Genomic DNA, 6,932 nt, shown 5'->3' on the forward strand with positions numbered 1-6,932 from the left:
TTACATTTATTTATTATTGAGACAGAAACAGAGCATGAGTGGGGGAGAGGCTGAGAGAGAGGGAGACACAGAACCTGAAGCAGGCTCCAGGCTCCCAGCTGTCAGCACAGTGCCCTACACGGGCTCAAACCCACGAACATGAGATCATGACCTGAGCCGAAGTTGGTGGCTTAATCGACTGAGCCACCCAGGCACCTCTGTTGTATTGTGTTTTGATGAAAATGCTAAAGGTGACACATGGTGTACATGTGACTCCAACTTCTTTCTTGTGTGGAGATGATTTGACAGCTAATTATGAAGTGCAAATCTTGGAAACTCACTTTTGAGGAATCAAATACTCTACAATACATTTCAAATAAAAATATTTGAAGGTCTAATTTTGTGCTTGAGTTTAGTAACTTTGATTCTTATATGTCCTACCTAAATAGTTGCTTAATTTTTTAAACCCCTTTGAAATATGTATAACAATTTACTCTAATTCATTTAATAGTTCTTGAGTTAAAAAACTCAGGTTTGTCAACAATGTTTTAAATAATTAGCAGAATAAATACTACAGAGAATGTGGAATTTGTTTAATACACACATGAACATACACACGCACAGAAACATAAACAACATTAAATAAAAATGAACAAAGACATGTTTATCTCTTTAACACAAATAGCTGACAAGATAATGCACATAAAACAGACTTGAAAGGCTTTTAAGATACAGACTAAATATAGTTATAAATCTGAGAATGCATTTTAATTTAAAATGAATCCCAAATAAAGATGACAGCTTCACACAGCTTATCCATATTACCCCTCACTGAGAACTAAGGCACATATTTGCAAGAAGAATATGGAAAGACTGATATGTTGTCTATAATTTCAGAATCATGTAAAATTAGCTGTTGCATAAGATTATAACTCATGACTTAGACATCAGTATAATCTTCCTCTGATAAGCTGAGATAATAAGCCAAACCAAATTTAATTTGGGGAGGGAGGGAAGGCAGTTCATAATACTGCAGATACCCATTTTTATAAGTATTTGAAGAACCTTTTAAATCATTTTTATGCGGCCATTTCCTTTTAAATCTGTAAATATTTACACAAAAGTGTTTTTTTCAATATGGTTCAAATATATCAATAGTTTAGAATTATAAGCACAGGATTTTTATTTTTGGTAATAAAATTCTTGACCATAGGATTCTGGGGTTAAATGTGACTTTTACATACCCTCTAAGTTACATTATAATGAATCCAAAAAAATAAGGAAATGGAAAATATGCCCAAGTTAGCCTATAATTGATTTTGGTTTTGATTCTTACCAAATGGACTTTCTTACCTATTAATATTGGCACTCTAATGGGTGATAATTAACATAGCACAGCTATGGCAGGTACATTTCTAAATGTAAAATACATTTTTCTTTGGTTTAGTAACACAACAAAAATACAAATTCCTTCAAAATGCTTTCCATTGGAAATAAAATATCCTCATTTAAATTAGGGGTGATTTCATGTGAATGCTTAAATAAAATTTTATAGATAATAAATAGTGACTTTCATTTCTAAAATTTTTCATGAATAAATTCTCAATTGGAAGACTCATAGTTAAGAAATTACTAGCTTGTTTTAAAAAAAAATTCTCTTTAATTTTTGTTGTAGTTTGAATATAGGATACTGTTTAGCTACTGGCCAAAATATGTTGAGTGATATTTGAGTTAAGTTCTTATCCAAATAAATAGATTCTAGACAGGGTAAGCTATGCAGATGGCAACAATTTAAAATTACCAAACTGTGCGATTTGTTAATGGATTTAATTTGACTCTTTGAAAATACAGATAGAGATACTAATTAGATGCCAAATAAATTTACAGACAGGCACAATTTACACAATCTCAGATTTTTTTGAGAGAAAAATATGTGTCCATATTTACAGAAGTTGTTGATGAATGTTATCAAATATGTGCTCCTAATTAAAGTTTGAATGCCTTGAATTAAAAATGGTTGGGACACAAATATATAACTCTAAAATGTCATGGAGTTATTCACATACTCATAATAGCATTTCTAAGTGAGTGGGATCAAAGAACTTCATGCTTTAAAGAAAATATAATACTTAATTGTCAGAATAGAGGTTGCAACTTTAGCCCTTACCTTCAGTGTATGTTTATTCAAGATACATTCAATACGTGTTTTTTAGATAGAACGAATGAGCAACTGAATGGCTAAAAAGGCACAACACTGCTTTTCTAACGTTTTGAGATGAGGAAGCAAATTTGGAACTAAATGTCAAAAACCGTTTCTGCATTAAGTGGCACTCCAATGCACAAAACATTTTTTTAGAGGACACAATGTTGCATTAGGTTTTAAATAATCATATTAAATCTCCTTGCATCATTGCCATGAGACAGTCCTAGTATCCATATACTCCAGTTGAGAAGATAGAGACAAAGGGAGGCATGAAACAAGGGGAGATAAAGCTAGAATCCTGGTTTTGACTCCCTCCCAAGTGCTTAATCCACTCCCCCACATTCCAATTTACAATAAAATGAAATTGGCACATTAACCTGAAAGGAAAAAAAAAAGAAAGAATAATGACCAAATTCATTCAGTGAATTCAGGCATATCCAATGAAGTAACAGTGAGTTTAGGCTTATCTGAAAAGGAATTTAGCTCTGAAATAGCAAAGTTGACTTATACCTAGTGGGGAAAAAAGGCAATTAAAGAATAGTCTGGAAGTGTTTGAGAGTGGAATTAAAATAGAGAATTGGCTTGTGCTCACTGTGAAGTGACTTTAAAAAGAGATTCTGATGAGCAAACGTATTAAAAATAGAGTTCTCTGTCTTCCTGTTTCGTCCAAGAGCCTCCCACTTCCTACAGAAATTCTATAAATTGTGCGGCTCTTTAAGCACATGGAGGAATAGAACACATTTGCAATTATTGGGTAGAATATTGAGTCATGCGGAAATAGAGCTCAGCAGGAAATTTTTATTTCATTGGACAAATTATTAGTCATTTATTACAGTTATTAAGAGGACTCTGAAACTGACAGACCTGTCTTTGACAGAATGAGCCATATTCCAAGCGCCCTCCAAACAAAGACTCTCATGAAAGACAGACCAGAAATAGATGGGATAACATGGAGAAAAAGCAAATGGCAAGACGAATGAAACAAAAAATGATACCATTTGAAGTATAATATATGAAAAATGGCAGTGGTACTTAAGGGCAGGAAGAGAATGTAAAATGGTAAAGCAAGAAGGAAATGAATAGAGACATGATATAAAATGCATACTCAAATTCTTATGATCCAGATTTACTCCAGGCACTTCCCTGCTTGCACTGGATATGAGGTCATTTGTGTTCATTTCTGAGCTTGATTATCATATTTATATAAACATGTTTGAACCTTCATGTACTTAGAGTGCCAGTTGCTATGAGGTGTTGTTATTTTAAAACATGGGAATAGAGAAAGTACCATTTACTGATAGAATCTAATCGAATTTCTAGTGTCATAGTCTAAGCCAAAGCAATACATTAAGAGAATGAATCCCTCCTTTTAATAAAATTTGATACAACTTTCACATGTCATCTAATACATCCTCTGATTTTCATTCAGAATATCATGATGATTCACTTATACTTACCCATCTTTCATGTTGGTGATTAAAAATAAACCAGTTTTAAGTATTAGAAACCCCTGCCCAAAATTATTCTACTTTAAAACATATATTTATCTCATTCTTCTATTTTCTTGAATTTGTGAAACTTAGTTAACTCTCCAGAGTTCATGGATAAACCACACATTACCAACTAAAATTGATAATATAGAGAATTTATGCAACTAATTCAATCAAAACACCTGCTTATTTCAGTCAAATTAGAGGTAAATAGAATATTTATCTGAATTACACTTCATTTTACAGAACAGATCAGAGAGGTGTCAAAATGCAATAGATAATAAAATTCTACCCAGCTGCAAACAAGTTTACCCAGATACATATTTCAATTTACAGATGACTCTTGATTTCTTTGTTTAAATTTACTAGACTCATAACTCTTGAATGTGATGAGATAGGGGATAGACAAAAGGGAGGAGAAACACATTGTATTCTAATTAGTTTCATTAAGTGTTCTATTTTAATGGTATTGTCGAAGTGTTGTATTGAAATGATCCTGTAGGGTTATTACATTATTAATACTTCTCTACATTTGCTTAATTTACTACCATGACCACGAACATATTTAGAGTATTTGCAGAGTGGAAAGTAAAGATTTCTGTATATTTAAGCAGATGAATTTGCATACTCATCCATTAAACATTGAATATATTAAAACCCACAAAGTTGTTAAAAGAAATTTTAAAGTGCAATTTTGAAGGGCTAAAATATCTTAATAATTGTATAATATACCTACAAGGGACTGCCTAAATATTAAAATGATCACCTTTGTAAAAAGACGTAATCAGAACTGTGAGAGTTTTAGTTTCTCATTAGTACTCTCCATAAAACAATAGACGAGCACCCTTTCTGAAGTATGTGAGCCTGGAAATGTGTCACCTTGTGGAATATTTAAAGCAAGTCACCATTCTCGCCCTTTAATATGACTAGAAAAGCAACTGACCTCACAACACACAATATAGGACATTATATCTACCACAAAATAAGAAATGTAGTTGATTCACTCATATTTCTACATATGCGCAAAGCACTTAATGATTGTAGATTTGGAATATTGAAAATGTTGATCATTTTAGCTAAAAAAAAAAAACAAGTTATTTCTACTCTGTTCCATTTGTACTTAGTTGATGTATAAACTTAGCAAAGATGTCCTTGTTCAATAGAAATAGCCAAGTCTGGGAATACACTTAGATATATTTTTTGATTTCTCATTATTATTAGTTTGAAGAACTATTAGGTAAAAATAAATAAATAAATAAAGATCTTTGCCTTTTGTAAGAACATGTTTTATGTATGATTGAAGTTTTTACAACACTCCGAAAAAGCCATCCGATGTTAGATTTAAAAATAAAATCAAAAGCAGTTTCTGACATAGTACACATGAAAAATTGGAAATTCCAATATCTTCAATAGAAGTTGTAGAAAGTGTATGTCTCCTTGGAGTTTGACACCCACTTAACACAGCAGAAAATAAGGTACTATACTGTAAACAAAAAAGTACAGTAAAGGACAGTTGTAAATTTACATAAGAATAGTTCATAAACATTTTGGTCTTTCCATAACAGTTTTTATATAAAATGAATAAAAAAACCTTTAGACAGCTGTCATCACTCTTGTTTGACCACTTTTCACTTATATGCACACAGACATATTTATATAGCAATATATTGATGCACCGTTACATGGATATTAAACTATGATTACTGCTTTGTAACTGAGATGTGCATTATCCAATCAACATTATCCATAGTTGAAATACTCTTACATTATGTATTCTTGTCATGTTGTATCTAGAAAAACATGAAAATATAACTTTACATTATTTCAATTATTTACATTAGTTCAAGCTTGACAGAGAAAAATTGATAAGCTACAATTTTTAGAAGAGTAGGCCCAGAGGTACAATAAATAGCATTGATTGTATAGAGTCATCTTTTTCATTTTTAAAAACTCATTTTAAGTACAATGTGGAAACAATTAGTCTGCAATTTGGTCATTCTAGCATGTATTAGTAAAACTGAAAATGCATCTCCAACATTCCTGATGAGGAGAAATGCACTAAAATATCGTATTCTCTAGGAATTTGTGATGAGGGATGACTAAATTTGGTGAAGAACATCATAATGCCACATGCCACCATGTTCCATGAAAGGGGCTGTTTAATCCTACGTCCTCCTTCCCTTCTGTGAAACATAATCAATAAAAATGTTTTCAAGTCATTTAGTAAAATGCCAAGTGCTACACAAAGACTTACTTGCAGAAATAATTATTTTAATAAATGATATTAAAAATAACTATTGGATGTTAGCAATTGTTTAAAATCCTAAATTAATTTTATTTGGGGGGGAGCTTTAAGATAAATAAATGGCCCTTGATGAAGGGAAAGAGAGTTCCTTGAAATTTTTTAACTAGAGGAATAGAAGCTCTTTAGTCAAAATTTACAGAAATGTGAAGTTTTGTCCCCACTGCGCATATTAAAATAGCCGTTCCACTTGAGGAATAAGAATAAATACAATATATTAAGGTTATTTTTATTGATGGCAATGGGAAGAAACTACATTGCAGGTGACTCAAAAGTGCTTAAATTATTCGTAATTCATAAGCTTTATGATAGCTCTTATAACTTTGAAAACAAAAATTAAGATTATTTTATGGAATGTGACCGATTGGCAACTATTTAAAAAGCTACTTTCTAGGCATTCCTAACTTCATTTACAACTAATACTTCTGCAAGCTCAAACATTTTTAAATGGATCCCCACATATTCTGATATTTGTTTTTTAATATTAGCTTTTTAAATCTATTAGCATTTATCTACACAGATTAAATGCTTAATGTAAATATTTCTTTACACATAGTAAGAGATACTAAAAACAGATTCAGATATTGTTTTGGGACAAGTTTAGACTCTGAAAACCACCTGGCCTTCTTAAAAGGGGCAATTTTCTCTGGGAACCTAGCAATTTGATAATGTCTTTAAACTCATTTATTGTATGACCAAACTGTAGCTAAGCAAAATTAAATTGGACCACTTGCAAATAAAACAATAGAAAAATGTTTATTTCAAATGTCAAGCATTGCCAAGTAATTTGATATTAACACCAAATGTTAAGGAATAGGATACATTAAAGTTTTAATAACAATATTAAATTACAAGGTTTGAATCTTCTCTTTGTTTTCTTTCCTTAGCATTTACATATTTGGCTTTGAAAAATATGGAACTGACACCTAAAGCCTTTATAAGCACTTCCCGCTCAGTT

At 31.4% G+C, this 6,932-nt stretch overlaps 1 protein-coding gene across 3 annotated transcripts in view; it reads right to left on the minus strand.

Annotated features, from left to right (window-relative positions):
- Positions 1-3,840: 3,840 nt before the first annotated feature.
- Positions 3,841-6,932, minus strand: part of GRIA2 (glutamate ionotropic receptor AMPA type subunit 2) — a 149,456-nt gene continuing 146,364 nt past the window's right edge. For all 3 annotated transcript variants that reach the window (XM_029939683.1, XM_029939691.1, XM_029939715.1), the window contains one exon: positions 3,841-6,932. This exon is cut by the window's right edge and continues 636 nt beyond it. The gene's annotated coding sequence lies outside the window, so the exon portion shown is untranslated.

The sequence above is a fragment of the Suricata suricatta genome, chromosome 1 (assembly GCF_006229205.1).
Source record: "Suricata suricatta isolate VVHF042 chromosome 1, meerkat_22Aug2017_6uvM2_HiC, whole genome shotgun sequence".
Taxonomy (NCBI): domain Eukaryota; kingdom Metazoa; phylum Chordata; class Mammalia; order Carnivora; family Herpestidae; genus Suricata; species Suricata suricatta.